The 27,968-nt window shown below is 36.1% G+C and overlaps 1 protein-coding gene across 19 annotated transcripts in view; it reads left to right on the top strand.

Annotated features, from left to right (window-relative positions):
* LOC129803334 (disco-interacting protein 2) overlaps positions 1 to 27,968 on the top strand; it is a 146,091-nt gene that overhangs the window by 36,758 nt on the left and 81,365 nt on the right. For 9 of the 19 annotated variants that reach the window (XM_055849796.1, XM_055849795.1, XM_055849797.1 and 6 more), the window contains exons 1-2: positions 20,469 to 20,547; positions 20,667 to 20,816. The exons of 8 other annotated variants lie outside the window; for them this stretch is intronic. The gene's annotated coding sequence lies outside the window, so the exon portion shown is untranslated. Of the gene's footprint in view, positions 1 to 20,458; positions 20,548 to 20,666; positions 20,817 to 27,968 lie in introns of those variants that run through there. 2 more of the 19 variants (XM_055849794.1, XM_055849793.1) reach the window with 2 other exon arrangements.

The raw sequence follows: 27,968 nt of genomic DNA on the forward strand, positions 1-27,968 counted from the left end.
GTGACTTATATGATCTCATATATGCTAGAGATCCTTGTCCACTGAAAAAACGGTAGACATAAATAAAGTAGATATAAAATAGATGTTTACAACTACCTCTTGTTTATTACTGCCCCAGTTTCATCTATTTATTTTTTTAAATTTATTTTTAATTAATTTTCTTTGCACTTTGCGGCTAGGTTTTTAAATATCTTTCTTTTGTCAGCTCTTTTGCCCTTTTATTTCATCTTTTTTGTTTTATTTTTACGATTGGAGAAGGGATGACCCTATTATAAAATGAATAGTTAATAATAATAATAATAATAATAATAATAATAATTACCTGTTTTTGCTCTGAGAGGCTCATATATACTGTCCAAAAAGCATTTTCTTCTCTAAATTATCTTATAAAATTCTCTAAATAAAGCATTATAGAATCCAACTTTTTATAATTTAGCGCTCTTGGATTCGTCTGTGACTATATTAAAATTAAGCCCAAGTAGACTGTTTTCTATCTAAATTATCTATCTGTATCTAAATAGGTTTATATTCAATTGTTTTTATTTAATCTTAAACTTCCTAAATATTTAAAAGAAAGAGCTAAATAATTAAGAATATCACGTAGGGTAGGTGTACCCAATTTCGGCCACTTTTTTTGGTCCTGAAATTTCCATGAATTTTTAGTTTTTGCATACTCTAGAGATTATGCAATGTAAAAAATAACAAAAAAAAATGTCGTTTAGATAAAGGAGATGATGTGAAAAAGACTTTAGAAGAATTCCGGAAGAGCAAAGAACTATGCGAATGAAGGTGGCCGAAATAAGCCACCAAAGCTATGTCTATATTTTTAATCATTTTAAAATGCATTAAGAATAATTTTAGATAAAATAAAGACGATAAAGTGTCTATAAGGTTCCAAGTAACACTTCTTATAAAGAAGTAACAAAAAGTTTTGATCTGGGCAAAATTGATAACACTAAATTTCGCATAATTCTAAAGGAAGTTGAACCTACACATAATTTAATTGAGATCGATAAATATGCGAAAAAATAACATTTTCAAATTAGCCCCAGCTCAATGTGGGCCCACCTCCCGTTTATGAATTTTTAGTATAGAGGGTTGATATAATATTATATCTCAAAACCGAGGGGATTTATCGCTCATTCAATTTCAAAAGTGCACTATATGCACAAGTTTGGGTAGAAGAGCTTTAAATTTTTATTCTCTTTTCTTTATGTTTTCTTTCCTTTTATTTTCCATAAAAATAGACAGAGATACATTTTAAAATTGCACCACGTAATTATCTTAAGATCTTTGTTTAGAGTTCGAGAAATAATATTGTGGAAGAGTTTACTAATACATGTTTAGGAAAAACATTCGCTTTTTCTGTCCTTCATTTTAACCATTTTAACACTCTTGTCGTTTATGCTGCAAAATTCTAAGAGTGATTGCAGTAAGGTGTATGATTTCTTGACAAGTGCATGTTGATGCCTTTCAAGTGCATTGAACATATTCTACTTCCACAATACACTCTCGTCAACCTTCAAAATTTGTCACAATAATTTCCTCCTTGTGTGTTAAGTTTGCATAATTGGCCAGGCTAGAAGCTTAAAATCCATCAAAAGCAAAGTTGGAAACAATCAAAATCAATGTCAACCGTCTTTTCATCTTTCTCCTTTTCACCATTTCACTTGTATATGTTTCTTTTCTGAGTGCATTGAACGCAATGTTGGCTGTTCTCTAATATGTGTGTATGCTTCGAAGATGATTCACTTGTTGTTGTCTCTTTGTCATCTCGCTGAACGATTGATTGTACTGGCTTGGAAAATTGTGAGCGGTGTTTAATACGATCTTTCTCTCTATATAAATTTTGCGATAAAAAGAGGATCATATTGTTCTCCATAAAAGTGCATAGTGGGCATTTTACAGAATTTGATGACCCTTCACTGTTTCGTATTTGATGGCATTGGGATGTTGAAAGAGGAAGAAGTTGTGTTGAAAATCTCAAATAAGCAAAATGCAATATTTGCTGTGATTTCCTGCATTTGATGCACTTTTTGAGAATAATTATGGTTAATATAAGTCCAGAGACTATTGGCGCCCTGTATTCGTGTTTATTCGGGGAACTAGGTCAGCAAACAGTTGGTTTGCTATATAGATTTTTTTGCGTGTTCATTCAAAAGAAGAGATGAAATTGTGCACATTTTATTTATTGTTAGGATGAGGTGATAAAAAAAAGTACACTGAGCACGTGAAAGAGGAAAAATAAAACGGCAGAAATAGTGCTTCAGTTTTTTTTCTTTTTTGCTAAGTTGAGAAATGGAAAAGACACTGAAGATTGTTTGTTGGTGATGATACTATAAAGTAAATGTTATCTCAATAGTGCGGGAGATATAAACGATAAAGTAGGTTAAATTATTTTTCTATTCTATTCAATAAAAATCAATTTTTTTTCTCTCCACCCTCAATTGACTTAAAATCTTTGAAATATTTGTCTGTATTGTGTGAGTGTTTATGAGTCACCAGAGACACTTTGTCGGGTGAATTCTAGTCGTTTTTATGTGTGATGTTTTCCTAGGAAAATTAACACACCTCAAGTAGTGCTTGAGAGAAAGAATAATAATACTATAGAAAATATAAAATTAACTTTTGTCTTGTAAATACGTGTTTTAGTTCAAAAAGACTGAGATTACATCCAGTTCTAATTGTTTTTCATATTTAAAAAAATATATATTTTCCCAAAACATGTAGCACAGGTAATTGTGGTTCAGGAGCAACACACAATTATACTTGTTTTATAAACATGTGTTTGACATTTCAGAGAAAGTAAACTAAAGTTTTTTTTTTGGAATAATCTGTAATTATTATTGAAACGTATGCATGTTTTTGAATCTATGAAAAAGCAAAACAACTTCTCTGACTGAGCTTTTTTTGTTTAAAGTTTGTGAAAAAGAGATCACTTTACCACAATTCACATAAAGTGACAAAAAGTTACTAAATTGTTGCGATGATCAGGAGATCAAGTTTGATAAATAAATTGGGAAATACTTGTCAAAAGTTTGATTATCATTTCCAAAGGATTCTGTACCGTAAGTGCGGGTGACTTTGGCCCCTAACACCTCCTTATTCATTAAGTTTTTCTTTATTTCTAGAACTTAAGGATGATCTATTACCGATTAGATCTACCATGTTTGATCGGTAAAGACCATCCTTAAGATTAAGAGTTTGCAGGGGTCAGTTCTCCATTTCGGATTACCGATGCATCCAGGCTACAATTGGGCCCTTATGCTTCCCCACTCCTATTCTATCTTATCCCCCGATACGGGTAGCCACTCCATATCACAGCTCTGTGGGCATGGGCAACCAGTGCCGCTACTATATCACAGCATGCCTTCTCGGTGTGTGTTTGGACCAGTGACAGTAAATATTTGTATCGACTGAAGTACCACTTTCATGCCGAAACTCGTTCTCGTACCAGCCTCCATTGTTTAGGTGGTTCACTTTTTTGCCATTATGCACTATTGACATTACTATTCATTCATTCACTGGACAAATTAAAAGCCGATATGGCATGGGAAATCTTTTTCTGCTGCTGCTCAGCTTTGAACCCGAGACCTCACAGTCATAGAGCCACTACTCTATTCACTGACTTACTCGAGGCTCTCCACAAGACCACTTTTAAATTCTATAGAAAATAAGAAAAACTTACGAACAGGAAGGTGTCAACGTCAAGCGCAGGGGGCAAAGTCAGCCGCACTTACGATTACTCAGTTTGTTGTAAGCCTATGACTTTATTGATTAAAGTTCAGAAATATATTATTATTATTACTTTATTTAATCACAAGAATAGGGTCATCCCTTTTACAATTGTGATAATTAAAAAAAAATTAGAAAAAAAGAGGAACTTAAAAAAATTGAGAATAACTAGAATTGAGAATTAAGAGTGTTCAAAAAACAAATTAATTGCTTCTAGTATCCAGCCTGAAGATAGAAATTACGAATATCTGTTCTTTTTATTTCTTTCTTTTATTGTCAATATCCATCCTGGTTTTTATAAATAAAACCAATCAAAAAGAGATTAGATTAAAATGTTTTGTTATTGAAATATTTAAGATATTTCAGTTTCAGAAAATTTTCTCTTGAGGAAATTTATAGATCCTTATTTACCAATTGATTTTTGGAAAAAATCCGAACTATGAAAAAAATTAATAAAACTGCGGCGCACTAAAATAGACTCAATCAAGATTATCCTATAAAAGAGGAATTTTTGTAAAAGTGTCTCTCAAACAATGAAATATAACCTTGGTATCACACTTGCTCATTAAAATTTTAATGTGATTCACATTAATTGTCGCTAGTAAGCGTTCTAATGGGTTATTTGTGCTTTTGAGTCACTTTATATTTAGAATTTGATCTATTAATAGATAAAAGGTAAACTTACTTGCAGAAATGAGTTTAAATTTACACGGATCTATAAATTATAAATTATATTTTAGTCTATCTTTAAGTCTACCTTTAACCTTTACCTTCTTTAAGTCTACATTTTTATCAATAAATACTCTTAGATCAAATTCTAATTGAGTGATTATAGATTATTGCATTCAAAATTTAATAAACAAGTTTGATAACTGCCCAACAATAATTTTACTACCCGAACTCCAAGTGAAAAAGCACTTGTATAATCCGCTTTTTTCCAACTTTTCACCGCTCTGGAGCTTAAACGGTAAAAGATATTAACTTGTGGTCTTCGGTGACCCCCAATGAAAAAGAAAACATTATCTCCAGTCGTTTGTTTTGTTTGTCTCTCGAGTTCCCTCTAACCCCTCCAAAACCACGTGTTTTGGATTATTTCGGAAACGACACTAGATTCCTTTTATTTTCGAATATGTTTTAGAGATAGACTAGACGAACATTTCGTTCAAACCCCTGACCAGAAAAATCGCCATTTTGAATTATTTAAGGTCAAATGTCAATGACTTTGGAGGACTCATATTTCAACCGATCGATGTGGTAAAATTAGGATTTTTTGGAAATGTATTGAAATTTCGAATCTGACTATGTCAATCCCAATCGGTAATGAATTGATCAAATAATCGTATTTGATTTATTTTTTCGATTATCCCTTTTTATTTGTGCGTGGGCATGTTACTGATGTCAAAAGCATTCTAAGATGTACACTTCTTAACATATTTTCTAGTTCGGAATTTATTTCTAATTTGTGAATCAATTTAATCAGTTAAAAAGTTAATGAAAAGTTAATTCATTGATAGCTTTATCTTGTGAGTTCAAGCATTCTGCAAAGCTGGGACGCTTTGCCAACTCTTGTTCTGTAAACTGGTTTTTGACATTTCAGTGAGAGTGAATGAAATCTAGTTCTGGTTATCCTGTTCAGTCCTGTAGGTAGTATTTACAAAACAAAAGTTATTGTGCGTTGGGCATAAGAATTATATGGTTTGGTTTTCGTTTGAACCCTAAATACTAAAGTCCTCTCTAAAAAGGCATCTGACGGAAAATTTAAACATAGGTAAAGGCGCTAGAAGGGTAGTGGTTTTTGAAATATTTTTGTTAAACTTTATTTTTGTGTGAGTTCTGACAAATTTGAGGCTTCAGCGCCTCTGGCGTCAATTCTAAAAACCTAATTAATTGTAATAAATTAGAAAAAAATGGTTCGCTATTAAAAGGCCTTCAACCTTTTGTTAGTGAAGAATTAAATCGGTTCACTAGAATCGGAATTATATCGACTGCTCAGAATAAGAAACGAATAACTCGCAGTAGGCAAATTTTACAGGAGAGCGATTTGTAGCTGAGATTTAGGATTTTGGAGGTTTAAAATCTTTTTAACTTTGAAAATAATTATCTTTTAAGTATAAAGGTATAAGGGTATAAAGAAGTATCCAAAAAGCGAATAAAACGATTAAAAAAAACCGAGTTCGACTTATATTCTGAGTTGTCAATATTACCTCAGTAATAAAAATCGGCAAAACATGTTGCCTACGTTAAGGGCGCAAAAGTAAATTGAAATAATAATGATAAGAATTTTCCTAAATCATTGATCCCATTAACATCATTGATGCATAGTGTATTTGATTTTATTTTACCAGGTGAACAAACTTAATTCTAGTTATTTTGATTATTCACATTCGCATTTTCAGTAACATGTTTACAAAACAAAAGTTACTTTGAGCAGTCCATTGCAATAACAAAAATTTTTATTCACTTGTAATTTAATCTAAATGGTTTCAAGGATAAAAAGCCAATGATTTTTTCTTCCACGCATTTTACAGAGAGATTTCTGTAGATTATCGTGATGCAATTGTTTGGCAAAATAAGTGTGGGTAAAATAATAAAACTATCTGTATGAATTAAAAAGTCATTTTCCTCTGACAATTGTCACACTTGACTGTATAAAATTGGCATAAAAAAGTTGTGGATTTGGGTGGAAAATGAGGTGGGCGGAAGAAATCTTGGTAAAATTTCCTTGGGTTTTTGTTACCAACAAAAAAGTGGAAAGTGTTTTAATATCCAAAGCAATAATTTTTCCACATTCACTTCTGTGGCGCTTTTATTGTTGTTTGGGGTGTGCAAAGAGGCAGAATTTGTATTTTAAATTCCTTCCTATTTTATGCTAATAGAAAGTCTGCGCAAGTAGTCTCAAAGGTCTCTTAAGTTAAAAGCTTATCTTTTTTTAGCTTGGGTACATTTGCTAGAAATATGGTTGAACTTGTGTGTCTCGGCTAACTTAAATTAAGATATATGATTCAAGATAACTTTCTTTTGGTTTTTTATATTGCCCATGTTTTCTTTTTGTCCAATTAAACATATATCTGTATAGAAGTATGTTTTGTTACATATTAATTCAGTGTCTATCTCTCGCATTCATTCAATTTATTCTTAACTTCTCTTCGTCACTGTTTAAGTTCTCTTTTAAAATTTCATTTTGTGAGAGTGTTTCTGTGGATTAATATTATCATGATTTTAATGTCGTATTTCGAGGCATTTCTTATGGATGATTTTTGAGTAAATGTAATCTTCGTCAATTGAATAATAAATAGTTCTTTTTTTTGGTGGACAAGAGGGACAGAAGTGGAAAAAGTGGGAAATATTCAAATAACACTCTTGGAAATGGATAAAATGTTTTAACTGTAAAAGAAGGGCTTTTGTCTTGCATCGTGGCTTTTTCGTGGCACATGGTGCAGATGAATAGTTTTGAGAGGGAGTGAGAAAGAAAGAGATGAAGATGATAGTGAAGGAGAGTGTCAAGCTTGAGGGGTCAATATCCGACCTTTGTGACGTCAAGACGTGCAAGAAAGGTGCAGAAATGAAGAAGACTATATCCAAAAGCGCACGGAAATAGCACCAAAGTTCGTGTTTTTAGTCATATTCTGACACTCTTATTTATTTTCATAACACGAAAAATCCACAACTCTTGCACGTTTTTTTTAAAGTTTTTTTTTGCAAAAATAAAGACACAATAAACTTACTTCAAAATGTTTGGCAGAAATATTCAAGAGAGAGTGTCTTTTGTGTAAAAAAAAAATTAGCATCACTTTGCGATGCTTAAGACAGTTTTAAAATAATGAAAATATCGCAGTGTTCAAACTCAGCGAGAGTAAATCGATTTGCTACTGTTTTAAACTGGTTTACAAAAAATAACTTTAAGAGATCAATCCCAAAATTAAATAGAGACATTAAAATAAAATAAGTTCCGTACATAAGGAGTACAGCTTTTCGGGATTGACTTTTCCTCTCTGTTGTTCGTAAGCTTTTCTTTAATTCTGGCACTTAAGGATGGCTTAAACCAATCGGACATGGTAGATCGGATTGGTAAAGACTAGAATTAAAGAATAGTTTACAAATATCAGGGATTAAAGTCACTCGCATTTACGGTTTATAAAACTTGGGTGAACTTACACTTTAGGCTTCCGGTAGATTTTCGAATAAGTTTGGCTTGGATTTGAAGTGGTTTTATCTCTTCGAAAGGTTATTACTGAACGGAGCCAATCAGACTCTGCTGGACTTTCCAAGGTTATAGATGTAAGATGATAAATTATGTTTACTAGTTTTATTTTTATTGTTGATTTTCGGTCCGTATAAAGTGTCTCGTCCTTAAAGGGTTAAGGGTGGTTAAATCTGTGTTTATGGGGGAGTCATCAAAAATTGGAAGCTGATATCCAATCCTGCTTGACTTCTAGGTTACAGAATATAAAAAAAAACGCTAATACTTTACCGATTCTTATACCGGTTGCAACAGACCGGTGGCAGCCAAAATCTCTGAAGCCAAAATACCGAAAACCAAAATCCCGAACGGCAATATTCCGAAAAGGCCAAAATCCCGAAAGCCAAAATCCCGAATGTTCCAAGTCCTGAAAGGGATGAAATTATATGGAGGAAAATGTTTAGAATAATTTCCCAAGACACAGAAGATTTCCCTTTGCCTCCAGCAAGCGCGGGTGTAATCGTAGGAGTAGCTATGACACTTAATCCTCTCCGTCAGTAATAACCTTCCGGATTTGAGAGCTCTTTCCGGTTGAGGTTTTTCCTTTACCGATACGAAGGTATATCAGAGAGAACTTACTTAAAAACCCGTTGGAAGTTCGAACGTTTAAAATTAAACTAAACCGACGAGATACACAAAAGTGAGCAAGTTCATCAAAAGGACATTTCATTGAATGACATTGCAATTAAGACGTCCTACCATCCTGAAGTTTTACAAAACTACACAAAAATCACTTTATAGCAAAAGTTTGCACACTGTTGCTGACATTGCCAATGAAAGTGTCAAGAATATCGAAATTCGAAATGGCAGAACAATCAGCGCTAAAGCGGCTGGTATATGAACTAGCACTTTAGGCTTTCGGTAGATTTTCGAATAGGTTTGGCTTAGCCGCATGGCTTTGGAGTGGCTTTGGCTCTTCGAAAAGTTATTACTGACCGGAGCCAATAATTCGGGACTTTGGCTTTCGGGACTTTGGCATTCGGGATTTTGGCTTTCGGGATTTTGACCGGGACCTGAAACAGACACAGTCGTGGTTAGAATTTTAATTGAAGAAATCTAATCGTAACTATAAATCGGCTGAGAAATAAACTGTTTTTATAAGGAGGTGACAAGATATCATCGAAAATCGAGAGAAATATCTTAATTTTTTTTGTCTCTTAGTTTAGCAAGAAGCCTACGGCAAGTTAAACACAATACTTGTGCTGAAACGATTTATTAGCGGTTGAGAATGATCTAGTTGTGCTAATCATTTCAGTATCTTTTCAATAAATCGAATCGTGTCCAAATCGGTTCGTAAATAAACCCTCTGTAATAATCTATAAAGTTTGATTTAAAAAAAAATTAAATTACGATCCGGTCTAAACCTGGAACGAAATAAAACCAGAAAACTAAGTTTTTGCAAAATATGCTTCAAAATCAATCGATTATACATATCGCTCTCTCTTTCTGAGTACGAGCAATATAAAAGAATGATCTTCCGACACAATCAGAGATTTCATTTATTCGATTATGTTCACAGTAGTTGGAATGGGATATTTATATGCAAAAATAATATAATATGGCGTAAGATGTGAGAGAGAAATTGGACAATATTTCACAGAATGTTCAATGAAGCAAAAATTTAAAGACGAAGGAATACAGAGAAGGTATTAGAGGGTACACGTGAAAGAAAAGCAAAGGAGTGAGAAATATGAGAATGTTCAAAGAGGTGGGATTGCTGCAAATGTTTAATTGCAAATTAATTTGCTTTCAATAGAAAATCCTCGTCGGTGTTGCACAATACAATTAATATTTGAATGAAAAATGGTATGTATTGAGGCAAATGCTCTCTCTCTCTCTCTTGGGTGATCCAATAAAATGTCTATTGAAAGATTAATATCAGTTGGAGATCACATTTGGTGCTTGATCATGATTTTTCTGCATTTAAAAGAAAGTATCTATATATTAGAAAGATTATCAAGAAAGGGGATTTTACCATGGTTCAAGATTTTTCTTACTTTCTCAGATGGATGGTAATGGCATTTAAGGGCACTGTAAATAGAAAGGAAATTTATTAATTACGATTTATTTTTACTGCGGTTCTGTAGGTTATATTTCTCGCCCTGAACTTAAAAGTTTTCACTTAATTTAAAGTACCAAAAGGTTATGTGTTAGAAATAAATTCACGGATAAAATTTATTTATTTATCTCAACTTAGGTTCATGACTGCAATATAAGTCTAGGCTAGGTTTATGATTGAAATGAATGTCTCACTTTTAGGCTTTTTGTTATCATCTTTTTATTTATTTATAAATTATTATGACAATATTTTACCTCTGCTTATGGTAAACTAAAATATTTTATAAATAAAATAAAAACATACATCAAATTTTGTTTATCGTTTTGCTTTGGATGGAACTGATCGTTTTATGGGTTTTCTTGTAAATCTCACTGAAAATCCAATTTCAACACTTATAGTCTTGTAAATAACATGATGAAAAAGTTAAGATAGATCTCTCTAACATAATTTATCCAATTTTTACCACAAGCCAATGGGTAAAATGCCATCATGGAGGGAGACAGAGAGATTTAAACCAAGTCATTACTTAATAAATCATCGATCAAACTGGAAAGCAATAAAGTGTCCCGATAGAACATAAATTTTCTTCCTAAGTACCCAGGGAAATAAAATTCTGATGAGACAATGAGGAGGTGGCATCTTAGAGGAGACCATTCTTGAGGGAATTTTAATGATTTTCACAGTGAGATAGACAATGTTTGATGATATTCTTGGGGCAATTTTAGCTCTATATCCCATTACAATTGCATTTTAACCCTCCAGGGAGGTGTTCACAAGACATATATTGTGGATTTCTCAAGATTTGCATAAAATATATATATGTAGCTATAAGATTGGTACGTGGGAAAGTTTTTAGACATCATTCTTACTTCTTTTTCACTGATCTTATTATATTAATTAAAACAGGAAACTCAATTATCACCTTTTTTTATTAATTCATTACCAATCATTTGAAATTCAATTAAAGACTAATTTCTAACTCTTTTTTTTTTTCCTTTCATTGCAGGTAAGAAATCATTGATTGATGTACAGAAAAGTTATCTGATGTTTTCTTTCTGTCATGGAGGAAAACAGGAAAGTCCAGAACAGGACATAATGTGGTAAGAAATTTTAATGTGTCTCATAGAATATAAAGAGGTAATATTGTGTGTTGGTATTTGTGTTGTCTTGGAGGGATACTTTTTTACATCTCTCTCCTCCCACCTGATAGCTAAAAAACAGGTTCCATCGCGAATTATGCAGCTATTTTTAGTAGTGCCGTCAAAGAAGTACCTACATTCTTACAAAATACGAATAACCACTTCGAATAGGGTGTTGCTGGAGCACAAAATACATCGACAGCTCCATATTATATTATTTTAATTCAAATATTTTAAAAGTATTAGGGATGTTTTTGGAATATCTTAGAAGATCCAGGAATAAAATACACAAGTCATGTTATTCATGAGAAGGTCGACTTAAAGGGGGTCTCCTGAAGACTCAAAATCGCTATCTGAAACTATTTAGCTTATAGATTTTACAACGAACTTGTGTTTCGCAAATGATATGAATAACATGAATATGGAATTTTATCAATTTAAGATAGAATAATACGGAATACAACCGTCAATATACACACCTACCAATGAATTTCCCAAACATTGACAATCCCCTCTATATAAATTCACATTTAATGCGTGTTCTTCCAAGAATTTTCATTAAATGAGTGTCAATTGAAATCTAAAAGAAATCACTGAACTTGATTGACAAAGTTCTCATTAAGACCTTGTTCACTCTCACATGACAATTTCTCAAAGAGTGTGGTGTAGAAGAGAAGGCAACTTATGTGAAAAAGAGAGCCACCACATCGAAGGGATTAAAAGTGTGTATATTTATGCCGCAAGAAAAGATATCAGAGGAGATGCCTCTGACATTGAAGGAAAGTAAAACCAGTTTTTCGAAGGAAGAATTAAGAATGGGTAACAGATGGAATGTCTTGAGATCTCAATTTTTTTTCCACCATATCGTGCATTCTGTAGCATCTATTTTTTTTCTTCACCTTCTCATCTCAATCTATGCGAGTTGGATGAGATTATTGGAAAACGCGAGAAGAGTGGATAATCAAAGAAGACTCTCTAATTGAGTCCATACAAGTTTTGCTCTCAACAACAATCACTAGGCAAAACGTCCATGTCGAATTAGAATTATTTCCACGTGATCTCTTGTCCACCTCAGCATTTTCCATCCACTATGATTCTTCGTCACTTTTGCTGTCCATTGCAAATTGGAGGCAATTGCACGCCGCGATCATGAAGAATTATTTGAATTATTCCCGCAGAGGTTTTCTTGAATATTTTTTTTTGACTATTTTATAGCGTTTATTTATTTACTTTGATGGTTTTGTTATAATATCAAATTAAGTGATTTCGTGATGTTCTATGCAGTTCATAAGGGTGAAGTACCTATTCAAAATATAACCCAAATTAAAATAATTTGATAAATTTTTCATTCCTTATGGGAGACTGGGGCAAAAAGTAACAAAACGGATATTTTATTTTTTTACAAGCTACGCTAGCGCCCTAAAAATTTCTAATTAGTGCAGTTTTATAGGAAATTTACTGCTCTACAACTTTATGAAAGTCATTTTCCTCTATTTTGTAAGGAAATACATTTATCGAGCTGTTTTCTAAAAGGTAATTTTGTGACCATTCTCAAAAATGCTGGGGCAAATAGTACCAGGTATGGGATATTATCACATTTTGATTTGCTTTATTACGATCTTTCGTAAATTTAAAAAAAATAGCTAGGTGACATATTTTCATAGGAAATTTATTCCTCTACACCTTTTTAAAACACAGTTTTCTCTATCTGAACTAGAAAAGCGCTTTTCAAGCTATTTTAGAAAAAACACACAAGAGACTGCTAATCGTTTGACCAATGAAAACTAAAAGCGGCGAGACGCGGAAATGATGTTTCTTCTCTCCGTGAGACATCAGAAATTGCTTCGGTCTTTGTTACTTTTTGTTCCTTACCTTTTGTTACTTTTTACCCCAAGTGGTCATTTTTAATAAAAGGATTTCTGGAGAAAAGAATCTTTGTAGAATTCTAAAATAGATAGTGGTTTCATATTCGAAGAATCCAAATCATTTAAGAAATATTTACTAGGGCATTAATTTTGGAAAATAAGTAGGTAAAAATTGATATCTGTTGTAAGGAAAACATTTCAAAAATAGGGCTAAAAATTTCAATATTTTTTTATTTTCTGAATATCTTGTTCGAATTCTAAGAAACTTACGACTTTGAAGAAGGTCTATGGAGGCCATCTATGGAAAAAATGTCAAGCCTCTATCTCTTTTATCTTGGAAGATATTGAATTTTCAAATTTTCAATTTGTGACTTTTTATCCCAGTCTCCCCTATTGTTTCTTTTTATTTAAGAAGTTCCCTTTGAAGATGCGAGGTTATGTTTTAAATAATTAGGTTACGATTAAAGTTAAATAGAAAATTATAGTAATGGAAACTTCCTAAAGACTTTGGATTAGAGAAAGGCTTTCAGGTTTCGCACATACTCTAGCTTCGAACGCTTCATATTTTTCAAATAATTTATTTTTTTTAAATGTAAGGTAAGGGGCTGTATGTCGGCCACTTAAGGATGGGTTTTATGAAAAACTTATGTAAAAGGACATTTAATTTGCCTGTTTTGATCAAATTTTCACCCTAAGTTGTAGTATAGATCTTTGTCCATCTGATTGTACACTTTATTTGGAGATAAAATAATTTTAGATTATTAAAAAATTAAAATGTTTTAAAAATGTAGAGTATTCCTCAATTCGGCCACTTCAATATAAGCGTTTCTCTACTCGGCCACCTGGGGTTCCTCTAGTCGGCCACCCATTTTTCGAATTTTAAAAGCCCGTAACGTTTTTACGGACTAGAAAAGGATATTGAGAAAGAAAGAAAGAAAACCTTTAAAGAATAGTAATTTTAAGAAAACAAAAAATTGTAAGGGAAAAATTCTTTTTATTCTTTTATTTAGCCGGCCGAATTGAGGAACATGGCTTTAAAATTTCACACCTTCACATTTAAGACAGAAAATTAATATTTTTATCAATAATGAAAATAAATTTATTGCACAGTGAGTTAGTTAAAGTTCTCAACTTGCGGTTTGACTCAAAATTTGACTGCTAAAGTAATCTGTACAGGTAATAAATCGAATAATTCTTTGTGAAAAAATGTCGTGAATATTATAAAGAACATCAAAATATGCTGAAAAATGACCAATATTGCTTAAGGTAAATTTGAATTCTCTGACTTTTAATAATTTTTTTAATGTTTTGTGTCTAATTTCATTTGTATTCTCGGTCATTTGTGTTATTTATACAATTATTGACCTTATGATGTTATAAAACTCCTGGAATATTATTGCAAAATTATATAATATGAATAAATAATTCCACCGGCCGACTTGAAGAACCCATAGTGGCCGACTTGTTAAACGGCCGACTAGAGAGTACCTTACCTTAATAAGTTTTTCTTTAAATTTTTGGATATAGTCAGGCGGGTATTGCTTTATACGTTAATGACCTTATAATGTCCTTTCAGACGGCATAACATAACCTACCTTTGGAGGTTGGTCACCAACGCTTAGAGAGTAGTGTACGAAAGCACTATTTTCAATCGTTATTATTTTCAATAGAACTTAATTTACCGATTAGGTCTAATGAATTTCTTTGAAAGGCCTTTTTTAATCCTAGAAAATTCTTAAACATTTAAAAACGAATATAAATCAATAATTTGGTTCACACAAGAAACTGAAAAGATGTGGAAAAGGATTAAGACTTTATTTATTTAGATAAATAGATCTTTCATTTCATCTATAATAATTTCAGAACGCATTTTATTTGAGAGACCTGTGATTTTGCGTCCATTGCCATGTTATTATCAATAATCTACCTTAAGCAGTTTGAACATTCGAAATCAGTGCTAATTTGTCGGTTTTGAAAGAAGGAAACGTTGAACATCGAAATATTCGAGAAACATAAATCGATTACTGATACTTTACCGAATAATTACCAATTGAGGGGGTCCGTGGCGCAATTGGTAAGAGCGTTCGGTTCTTGGGCGGTGTGACCCCCGACTCGACTGTCACAGTTGTGAGTTCGAGTCCCGCCCGGTGAAAGTAATTGAAGCGTCTGAAGGGACATTTTCACGAAACATTATAAACAGAATAATAAATTTGTAAACTGAACAATGTACAAAATGGCAGAAATAGCCCAGTACTTGTTTTTCCAAAGTGGTTTAACTCTGATCTTCGAAAATTGAATTTCAAAAGGTTTGTTTAAGAAGGGAAAATTCGCCTTAATAAACATATCGGAAAATAAAATAAAATCTAGGAGCAGTGTTTGAAATAAATTAAAAAAACATGGTTTTTCGTTGTTTTTTTTATTTCCGAAAAGGAAAATAACACCTTAAAAAATATTCACTTAGAAGTGGGTCACTGAAGACCGGCAGTTGATATCTCTTACCGTTTGCACTCTATAGACCGGTGACAAGGAGTTAAATTAAAAAAAACGGGTTGTACTATAATGTGCTCTCTTTGATTTCGACCAGTAAAATAAAACCTTGTGAAACCAACTTTTAGACATTGAATCGGGCACCAATATTTGAGCATTTCGCAAAAACTTATTCACTTTGCTACACATTTTTTTTGACTAATTGGTTGACCAACAGAAATTACTTGTTTTTTTGAATCACCCTCTATTTCTTTTAAAAATCATTCTTGATCCAGAATTCTCAAATTTCTACTCTAAAACACTGGAATGACCATCTTTATAAGTTTCTTTGCATCTTTCTTTTTGATCTGCCTTATTGCGGGATTTCCAAGAAATGCCCGCAATGGTATGCAAAAACTCACCCAAAAATTCTCGATGGTAAATCAGTGATTAATTGCGAGTGTCGTGGAATAAATAGCTATGTAGTCAATTTTAAAGAAGGTATTTCAAGTTGATTTCGCTTTCTTTTTGTTAGATTCAATTTATTATTGTTGAAGACATTGGGAGTTTCTTTTGCATAAGCATACAATATTGTGGTGTGATCAGTTTTTGGTTATAGATGATTTACAAGATAAATTTGTCTCTTCTAATTTAAACGATTAATGGCAAAATTGTTAGATTTTCCAAAACAAAGCCAGTGATGAGGAGGTATTATATATATGTAGAAAATAACTAAGATGAAGGTGGTTTGAGAGACGAAAAGTGCGACAAAGAGCAAAAACCGGATCAAGAAAGAAAAAAAGCTCAAGAGAAGTAAGAAGAGAAACTTCTTGTGTAGGTTTTTCTGCCAGGACAGTTTCAATTGGTGAGAACTTTTTCTTTTTCCATGGTAATATCTATATATATATGCACAATATTTTCTTGCATTTAATGGTGTTGCTCTTTGGGATTTATCTTGACAGAGGCAGGTGGATTGTGTTTGAGAAGGAAAAAGGATGAGAACTAGACAAGTTTTCCGTTACTTAATGATTGTGCAAAATAATCTGAGAGCTTCTGGCAAGTATTCAATTATATCTTGTAGAGAATATTATTTATCAAATTGATGACTGGCACGATGAATATTGACTGTTGTTGTTCTTGCGTGGAGAGATCCAGGGAAAATTTTCAGAGAAATTTGATCCACTTGAGTGAGTGATTGTAGGGAGTAAAATATCGTTCTTTTGCAATGGAATGGGCACAAAGTCTTTTAATTTAATCAAATTGTCAAAAGCTGCTTATGGAGCTTTAACTTTACTTTGGTGGTCCATTTTTTATGAAATTCTTCGAAATTGCACCAATTTAAATTTAATTGATCGAATATATTTTCAAATATTAAAATTTGTTACTCTTTTATTAATTGTATCGATAAAGGGAAGTAGGGCACCTTTGAATTGGCAGCTTTAAAATTGTGTTTTTTTCTTCTATTTTTAAATTAAACTGGACCTTACTGTATTATTATTTAGTTCCATAAACTAATTATGAAGCTAAATTATATTATGATGAGCTTCAATTTCCCTTTAAATTTCCCCCTGTAGTACAAAGTAATTATTTTTACAATGTAATATTTCTTATTGAAAGAATCTGCTTAGTGCTTATTCCGTTTTTCATAGTTTTTTTTTATTGTAAAATCAATACATTTTATCACGTTTTATCAAATAGGGGAAACTGGGGCACGACCAAAGATGGGGTAGCACCGAATACTGTTTTTTATTTCTAAACTACTTTGACTAATACGACCATCTTCAGTGGACAAGCATCCCTACAGAATTTATGAATTTATACAGGTCTCATACTCTGAAATCTAATATCTGATTAAAAAGTCGTATTGTTCGGTGCTCGTGTTCGGTAGTGCTCCAATTTCACATATGTGAAGATGTCGTCTGTCAAACATTCAGTTCGGACAGGTATCGAAATCAAAACTGAGAGGGTTGAGATAAAGCTCTTACCGCTTAAAATCTGTCTATCGCTTTTAGGAATTGCTGCACGAATTCCACATTTATTACAGAAAATTAATAAAAGCAAAATTTTATAGAAAAATTGTTAATACTTGAATTAAAAAAAAGCGAGGAAATTGGCAAAATAAAAAAAGTGTTATTCGAAAACGTATTTAAATAATAAGTTGATAAAGCAAAAGATTTAGGTGACAAAGAGTTGATAAAGCAAAAGATTCCAAACCAATCCAGATATTTTTCACGAAAATGTGTTTCATTTTCTCAGAATTTCTAAGTACACTTGCTTTGTATCAGCATTTGTTGATAACAACGCATAATGACGCCTCGTTTTGCTGAGATGGCAGATAGATGCAAAGAAAATGCAGTTAGATCACTTTCATTTTGAAGAGATGATATAGCATTCCTGTTAAGGTTTTGGTAAATTTTTGTGAAATTGAAATCAGCGTTACCAAACGCAAGTCAAGCGTTTGGACAACATTTTATTCTTATTAGGGTAAGTGTGCCAAATTTCGGCATAGTTGCATGTAAGCACCGAAGTCCTAAGTTTGAAATGCAATATTTTTAATTCATATTGATATTTTTTGTTACTTCCTTTTCGGGAGGGTTGTGTGGAACCTTCAAGACTAGTTTATCATTTTTGTTTTCTTTAGATCACTTCCTAAAATATTGAAAATTAATAAAAATATGGACATTGCTTTGGGTAGTATTTCGGCCACTTTGTGTGAAATTTCGGCCACCTTTTTTCTGACCACATTTTGTGACGCAACGGATAGAAAATTTCAAAACGTCAAACGGAACGAGTTTAATATTTAATTTAATACGTTTGTATGACTCACAAGCCTTGAGATCTTCCGTGTAATTTGTCCTGAAGACCTGAAGAGTAGCATCTCAAATTTACGCGCAGATTCCCGTAGCAATTTGCACTTCCTGAACTCTTCCAAGGCCTTTTCCACATCATCTTTTTCATAGAAGCGATGGTTTTTTTCTCTGGACATTGTAGAATTCAGAAATTGAAAAAGGAAACATAAAATGAATAAGAAATTTAGGAAAGCAAAAGATGTGGCCGAAATAGGCAACACTACCTCACTGTAGAGACGCTCACAAAGTATATACTTTTTTACGCGAAATACAGGATCCAGCTGGGAAATTTCACCCGAAATTTAAAGATTGATTCACTATTAACATAAACAGAAACAATCTTTAATGAAAACTAATCAATTTTCATGAAAAACACCGAAGGAAAACCTTTTGCACTTCACCACAAATCACAAGACTGCTAGAGACACAATCGATCTGTCACATTTTTTGTAAGACTCTTTCCACACTGAGTTTTTACAACACAATTTAAATTCAAATTATACCTATAATTTAACTGGCTTTGTGTTAATACATCCTAAAATGAATAAATATTTGAAAGCAAAATGAATTCATTGACTATTCGAAGATTACATACATAATTTTAATTAATTTATTTGCATGGCCGAAATTATACTCAAAGTGGCCGAAATTAGAAGCTGGCCGAAATTTGGCACACTTACCCTATCTAAAATAAAAAATAAAAAAAGTTTTGAAAGTTATAGAACTACGTTTTGAATCGTGAATAGAAAATTACACGATTTATTGGGCTGTAATCGCAATGTAGTATAATTTTTCCCCAGAAATTGCAAGATCGCGAGATTTATTCCCAAGAAACCTAAAGATGACACGATTTATTGCCTAAAAATAAAAAAAAAATTGCGTAATTTTCGCCCAGACATTGCTAGATCTCGGAAGTTTTGTATATAAATTGCGATATTGCACGATTTTCGCTTTAAAATCATCGAATCATGGTTTGAGTGATATTAAGTCACCTCTTGTTTTGAATTCTTTTAAAATTTTGAAGAACAGATTATTTCCTTTTGTTAAAAGTTTGTATAAATTTTTTCTAAAATAATTATATGGAACAAAATCTCCCTGGTTTTTCAGCAACAATAGCACAATTCAGAAATATGCCATGGGACTACATTTCTAGAATTTACTTTTGCAATATTTGTATTCTGAGTTGTGCCAGTTAACGACAAATTTCTGGACGAAATTGAATTGTTAAATTTCATTGTTTTAAATGTCTGAAAAGTATGTTCCTGTGCTTATTTAACGTATTTTAATTTAAAGAATATAACATGGAAAACTCTAAAAACAACCTAGCTGACGTATTAAATGCCGATCTGTCGATTTCTTCCAAAAATGGTGCCGATCTGCGGATCTCGTACCGATCTGTCGATGTTTGGTCAAATTGTGCCGATTTGTCGATTTCTTAGCAAAATAGTGTCTATCTACCGATTTATAACTCAACTAGATCGGTACTATTTTGCCGATCGCCGCTCACGGTTCACTCTGAGAACCACTTATTCACCCCTTTCATTAAGTACTTATTAAGCACTAAATGTATGAAAATGATACAATCCGAATAACACTTGTCTCTTGTGTTAGTCGAGAACCAACGTAATAAATTTTCTGAAGAAAATTCATCAAGCTTTGTAAAATGCAAGAAAAAATAGATTTGTCTCATTCTATTGCATATGTGCTATATAAATACTAGAGATTGTCATTATAGTGATGATTATAGAGCTTTTACTCTAGCGCTAGAGCAAAACATTTTACCTCTGGGCTCTTTTTGGCCGATCAATCAACAAAATTGTTGATAGAAGAGGGTTTTCTTAACAACTTATTGCCTTGTTGGATGTTAGTTCCTGTTATCCTCTGATATTTTCTTCAATATAGAACTTTTGCTGAGAAGAAGCATCTTGTTTTCTTAAGTTGCTGAACTTTTGCAGTTGGATACTATTGCATGTATGTATATGCGGTGCTACCATAAGTTAATTCCATCTCTCTCTTTTTCGCTGAGCTTTTTCGATTTTAACGTGTATTTGTGGCTCAATATGAAGTGGATGGTTGGTAAAGTGGAAAGACCACTTTGTGTCTTCAGTTCAATCGCGGTGGGCAAAATGTAAAGAACGTGCCGTGGCAGAGTAGAGTTGAAAAAGCGTTCCACAAGAAGTGGTTCACTGTGAATGTGTGTTGGCAAAAATTGTTGCAACATTTTTCTGCAACTGCTGATGGAAATCCAGAAAAAAGAAGAGATTATCCTCAGTGGTTCAGTTTTTAGTGAATTTCTTGTTTTGTTTTTTCTAGATTTGCATCTTTGGTGTATGAAAGACAAAAGAAAAAATATGTTTGATAAAATGAAAAACTATGTGAGACAAAGTGTTTTAAAATTTAAGACATGATTACATAAAAGAAAGGTGGAATTAATTCCAGTTGGAGGTGATTCTCAGAGAGTTTGTGAGTGTTCTGCGTGCAAAAGACTTTCCTTAATGGAAGAAGAGAGAGAAAAAAGGAGTTCTTTGCATCTGGAATATATATTTTAATGAGATTCTTTACCATCGTTAAAGGATACTTACTCCCCATAAATTTATTATTAGGGAAGTTCGAGAGGAACAAAAAAATGAGATTGTAAAGAATTTCAACTAAAAATTAACAGCATTGGTATCAAAAGGGTTTGAATGTATGGAAATCAATAAATGAGTCTCACGAGATGGTCATTAAACTCGTCTTCAACATCGTCTTTTCTTGTGGTTCTTACTTCTTCTGATGCTGCAAACTCATGTTTGTCTCTCTGGTTCTCCAGTGTTATAAGACCAGAGTAGAATATAGTGAGGAAAGAAGAATCACATGAAAAAAAAGAAGGTAGTATAGATAGAAGTATTCCATGAGGAGGATTGGAGGAAGATAGAAAAAAAAGAACAGAATATAAAAGGCTTTTTATTCCTCCTTTCAATCTTGTATTATTTTTAGTATCAACTTTTTCCCTCCTTTGGAATAACTTGTCCAATAGAGAGAATTTTCTTAAACAATTCGCAATAAATTCAACCTTCACCATACCCTCCCTCGTCTTACTTGCACAAATGATGCTATCGTATGAATAATCATGCCTTTTTTGCCTCCTCTCTGGACTCTATTCAGTTTTTTTTTTTTGTAATTCAACTCTGTGTCTCAACAATAAAAAGAAATAAAATGTTGTAAGAATAAATCTGTGGGAGATTGTACCGATTCAGTGAGACAATTAGAAATATTTTCTTCCAACTAACAAATCAATCAGCAATAAAATACACTTTTAAGACTATTGACATTTTTCCTGGCGTTGGTAAAATATTATATATATAATTTTAATGTTAAATTCATGAATAGAATTAGCTAATAAAAAATTTAGAGACAATTATTTAAATGAGGGGGCGTCAGTATATCCACTTTGACCACTTTATTATGATAATGATTGAAGATGAAATCCTTGCGATAGTTTTGCTCTGACGTTTGTTAAAATCAAGGTCCCCTCTTCAAATATCATCATTTTATGCAAAACTATCGAAAATATAAACATCAAGCTATTAATTAAAAAATCCGTTCAACTGATTGAGTGATAAAGATGAAATTGCGTGACAAAATATTAAATAACAATTATTTACATTATAGTATACAAGAAAATGATTAAGAAAAAAAAAGTGACATGGAAAATGGAGAGAATTGTGAGATTAAAGTGTTTTTATAGTCACATATGTATAGGTTTTAATTAATCAAAATGAGAGTTTTCACTCAAAGTCTTTTGTTGTTCTTTCGTCTGTGTGATTGTTAGAGGTTGGAACGCAGAAAAAGAGCAGTAGTAACATAAATGGTGGTAAATGCCAAATTGGGAGGGAGGCAAATAAATGAGAAATGAAAAAAAAGGTATACAATTAAATTGCTACAATAGTGAAAGATTCACTGAAATTTAACTGCGACTATACAGGGTGCGGCATATTGAATAACATTAACAAAAAGTTGACTATTTAATACCATACTCATAGTACTCGATTTATGTTTTTCTTTGCATTTGTTATTATTCTTGATGATATTCTGAAAGCATATTGTTACGGCTTTAATAACCTCGACACCCTGGCTATATGAGAACTCGACGCAAGTGGACTTATTCCCCAATAATTTCCAGCTAAATTAAAGAATGTAGAGAAATTGACAATTAAACTAGAATTTATTTCCCTTATTAGTAACTTTTAAATTGTAACAATGAAGGTGGTCTCAACATGCTTTTTCTCCCGCCGTCGACGTCTCCTCCTTCGGCGTCGCTTTCCACCCCGGACTGACTTCTCGCTTTTAGCTAAAGACAAGGTGAGTGGCAGCTCCTCAATGGCAATGTCGCCAGAGACAACCACACGCCGATTGGACAGCACACGCCGAATGTCCCCAGGCAACGGGAGATCCTCGAGGGGCGGAGATACCCGATTCTGGCCCCCACGGCCAGCTCCGCGGGCGTCTCGGCAAGGGCGTCGACGCTGTTTCCGGGGGCGGCGGCTCCGACTCAGGGTGCCGCTGTTCCGAGACCGTTGCAGGGTTCGAGGCTAATGGGACCGGTGCAGATCCCCCGCAAACGCCCCTGGAAAGTGTTGGCAAACCCCGAACCGGTCCAAGTACAGTACCGCCAGGCCAACCCCAGCACAGACAAGGCCTCTCCACGACCGTACACGGCCACCACAGAGATCCGGAGTATTCGTGTTCCCCTGGGAACACAATGGGGGAGGTAGCTCTCGAGACTAATCCTCTGGACACGGTAGACTTCTCCTCTGTCGTCTTTTCCCCTGAAGAATTCGGAAGTTGCTCTGGTACAGTCCCGGTGGAGGGCTGAACGTCTTTGACTGCGTTTTCCTCTTCTCGATGCGCCTCAGGTGATGGCGTGAGTGAGAAAACCAGCTCCACTCCCGGAGTTAATGAAATCCGATCCTCCACAGGAGATCCCGTGATCCCTTGTAGGTTTAGTACCTCAGGCTGAACCTCTTCTACAGTTTCCGGGCGCTTTGGCGGTGTGAAAGTCGCTTTAATGACAGGACTCGTGGCTACCCACTTCCTTCTCTCTCTTTGTGCCCTTTCTCGTTCCCGCTGCCTTTGTGAATTCACACAAGCGGATCTTCCACTGGGAACTCTTTCCTTCTCTTTCTCCCTTGGCAACGGGGGAGGGCGTTTTGAGTGCACTGCCACCTCCCGTCGGCTGTCGCAATGATCGGGGTGCCTCAGCAAATTCTCTCTCCGCTCCTCCGATCGTCTCCGGATGTATTCCTGTAGCCGGATTGCTCGTCTGTCTCGACGAGAAAGCCTGTCCATGGACACTCCTGCTTCACCCAAAGATTGGGGACCACTGGAATCGCGGGGGAACTCACCCCGAATACCTTCTGCAGTCACACGTGAGGAACCTTTGCAGGTTATGACTTCTTTTCCGGGACTTCTGGCGCTACGCTCAGGGCCCAGATGGCAAGCTTCACTGCCAACTCTAATACCATCATATGACAAAATACAACACTCTTTTAGGTGTTGGGCCTGCGACTTTCTCTCCCGAACTTTAACCTGAAGACGAAAAGTCTTTTATCTTCATATTCCGGGGGTGCTCACTGGATAATGACCCACCTGATTCTCTAGTTGAATCTTCTGCATATTTCACTCACAGCATTATCCTCGAAGGTAGTTCAGTATTCTCACAAACTTGACAAATTACCTTGGCAATTCCCACCTTCTATGGGCATAAGGGAGACAGAACGATCAGAAAGATCCACTTAGTAAACAAAACAATGTCACACTGACAGCGAAAATATCCCAATTTACCATGTCCTACAAAAATATACCACCACCAGCGCCATCTGACAAAAATGTCAGTGGATGAGGGAGACTGAGCACAGTGGCGTAGGGTGCTCAGACCCTTCGATCGTAACATTCTCCCCAGGTTATGTCTGATCGTCCCGATCAGATGATTCACCCCGGTATGGAGCCAGACGATCGATGTGAGTAATCCTTAGCCTTCCCCTCTCGTCACGGATGCGAAACACTACATCGTTTCTCCTCTCCACAACAACATGTGGCCCATCCCAATTTCTTTGCAGTTTAGGGCTTCGCCCCCTTTTCCTCTTTGGGTTGAATAGCCACACCTTATCTCCTACTCGCAGGTTTCGGGGGTTGGCCCTGCGATCGTATCTGTTCTTCATCGCATCAGCCACCCTTTGGAGACGATTTCCTGTAGCTTGGTACACCACATCAAGCCTGCGCCTTAGATCCTCCACATAGGGAATAGGTTCCTCAGCATCTCTCGGGCGGCCATACAGGACATCTACTGGCAGGCGTAATTCCCTTCCCAGTGTGAGCATGGCTGGAGTGAAGCCCGTGGATTCGTGGATGGCACTACGATAGGCCAGTTCAAATAGGGGCAATAATTGATCCCAATTTGACTGATTGTCCTCCACGAACTTCGAAAGGTACTCGAGGATAGTCCTATTGGCTCTCTCCACCATACCGTCCGATTGGGGGTGCAAAGGGGTGGTTCTGGTGTGTTCTATTCCGAGAATTGTCATCATCTCATTCACCAATTCTGCCTCAAAGTTCCTGCCCTGGTCAGAGTGAATTTCTTTGGGCACACCAAAACGGCTAACATGACCCACCAAGGCATCCGCCACTGCCACCGCCGTTTGCTCCTCCAAAGCCACTAGCTCGGGCCACTTCGTAAAGTAGTCCATGATGACCAGAATGTACCGGTGACCGCGTGATGTTCTTGGGAGTGGACCCAGTATATCCATGGCTAGGCGCTCCCCAGGAGCTCCAGCAACCATAGGCCGTAGATGGCCTCTAGTTCTCCGTTGAGGGCCCTTCCGTGCCTCGCAAATATCACATTCGCGACAATGCTGTGCCACGGCCGCGCGGCTTCCCGGGAAATAGAATCTTTCCCGCAGTTTTTTTAAGGTTTTCGTAACCCCGAAGTGTCCACCCGTTAGACTATCGTGGAGCTCTCTGAGCACTGTCCTCACCATAGATGAGGGCAGGACGAGTAATTTTCGTGCGTGTCCCGGCTGGTCTTCCTCCCATTGATACCACAGACATCCGTTCTCAAGAATCAGTGACTCGTAGATGCCCCAGTAGCTTTTTAATGCCTCGGATTTCGGAGATACAACTTCCCATGGAGGTCGTTGACCATTATTTTTCCAATGCATAACCACTGAAAGTACAGCATCTGCCGTCTGTTCTCTTTGTACAGTCTCAATCTCCTGAGTGTCTATTCTGACAGCCGCGATAGTTATTTCCGGGGAGTTTTTCTCATCTACACGGCGACAATGGGCACAATCCTTTTCAAAACATGGGCGTCGTGACAAAAGATCAGCATTTGCATGTACCCGACCAGGTCGGTGCTGAATGGTGTAGCTATATTGCTCCAACCGTTCAAGCCATCGCGCCATTTGTCCCTCAGGGTTTTTCAGACCTAGGATCCAGCGTAAACTGGCATGGTCACTTCGGATGATGAAATTGCGACCATACAGCCAATGGTGGAAGTGCATTACTGACTTCACGATGGCGAGAAGCTCCCGGCGAGTCACACAGTAGTTCCTTTCTGCTCTAGCCAGGGCTTGGCTATAATAAGCCACCACATGTTCCTCACCATTTTGTACCTGCTGCAATACAGCACCCACTCCCACAGCGCTGGCGTCACAGTCCAAAATGAATTGTCCCTCCGGACATGGATATGCCAAGAGGGGACTGGTTACAAGGGCTCTTTTTAAAATTTCAAACGAGTCCTGGCATTCCTGGGTCCATCGAAAGACGACATGCTTTTCCGTGAGACGATGCAAAGGCTTTGCCTTGTCAGCAAAGGACGGCACAAATTTCCTATAGTAGGAGCAAATCCCTAAAAATTGTCTCACTTGCTTTTTATTCGTAGGAAGAGGCCAGGATGAGATGGCGGATATTTTCCTCGGTGCTGCCCGAACTCCGTCCCCTGACACCACATGCCCAAGAAACTCTACTTCCCTCCTAAAGAAAGTGCACTTTTTGGGTGCTAGCTTGAGATTCGCCTTTTGCAATCTCTCCAGTACCCGTCGCAATTTTTGAACTCCCTCTCTGACATCTCGACTGTACACGACAATATCATCGAGGTAAATCAGGCATGTATCTCCTTGTAGTCCTTGAAAGACGGCAGCCATCAGACGCTCGAATGTGGCAGGAGCATTGGTAAGACCGAAGGGCATGACCTGAAATTCATATAATCCTCTACCCGTGGTAAAGGCAGTTTTCTCTTTATCCCTTGGATCCATCTCTACCTGCCAATACCCACTTTGGAGGTCTATGGTAGAGAACCAGGATGCTCCTTGCAGAGCGTCAATGGTGTCATCAATGCGTGGCAGTGGGAAGCTGTCCTTCTTGGTGATACTATTCAATTTCCTATAGTCCACACAGAATCGCAAAGATCCGTCCTTTTTTTTTACCAAAACTACAGGAGAAGACCATGGGCTACAGGATGGGGTAATTACTTTATTGTTTTCCATTTCAGTGACTAATCTATCCATCTCCTGTGCCCGGGCCGGGGGAAGTCTTCTGGCAGCTTGTTTGATCGGGGCTGAATCTCCGGTTTCAATTTTATGCTGCGCCATTTGGGTGCGACCAGTATCCGAAGAATCCCTAGCGAACACCCCGGAAAATTCAAGCAGCAATTCCCTTACTTGCGATCGGTCCTGATCAGTAGGGAGGTACATTACGCTGTCCCGATACAAGTTCTGCACGTGGTCAGGGAGCTCCGTCCTAGACATGTTCGACGGAACTTGGTCAGTGTCCCCCAACACAGTCTCAATAGCCTGTAGCTGGGCGACTGCGGTTTTCGCCTTCATCTTCAGCGTCTTGTCACTCAGATTGGCCATCCTCACGGGGACGATGTTCTCGGCCTTCGTCACCACTGCTCTCGCCACCATGAGCGGTGAGCCGATTCCATCCGGAAGTCCGTCCACGAGTCCTTCTTCTGGACCCCCTATCGCTCGGGCCTCCACAATTACCTCACTACGAGGAGGGATCTCTACAGCCTCGACCATCCTCAGGGTGCCCACAGCTTGACGCGCCTCCTCAGGTCCCTCTGGACTCAGAGTAAGCAATCCCTGACCCATATCCAAGACAGCCCGACTTCTATAGAGTAAATCCATGCCAATCAGGCACTCATTCATTACGTCGGCTACGAGAACGCGCATTTCAGTTTTAAAATTTCCTAACCGAAATTGTACGATTCTCTCGCCGATGACGGGCAGTCGTTCGCCGTGGATCGCTCTTAATTTGACAGTTGTGGCAAACAATCCCTTAGCACCTCCCAATCGATGGTTCAGTGCTCGTCCGATGATAGTGCCACTAGCTCCGGTATCCACCACAGCTATACATGGAACACCATCCAGATGACACTCCACCTCCACTCCTTGCACAGGATCTAGCCGGTAGAAGGGCACATCAATCATGGGGCCCAAAGTGGCAGCTGATGCGGCTACCCGTGACTCCTCGGTAGAAGGGGAAAAATTAGCCAAGCGACTCTTCACAGAAGCATCCACCTGTGCTCCAGGATTTGCTGAGGGCCCCCCCTGGGAGGTATTCTCATCCCTGGGC

The sequence above is a fragment of the Phlebotomus papatasi genome, chromosome 2 (assembly GCF_024763615.1).
Source record: "Phlebotomus papatasi isolate M1 chromosome 2, Ppap_2.1, whole genome shotgun sequence".
In the NCBI taxonomy this organism is placed as follows: domain Eukaryota; kingdom Metazoa; phylum Arthropoda; class Insecta; order Diptera; family Psychodidae; genus Phlebotomus; species Phlebotomus papatasi.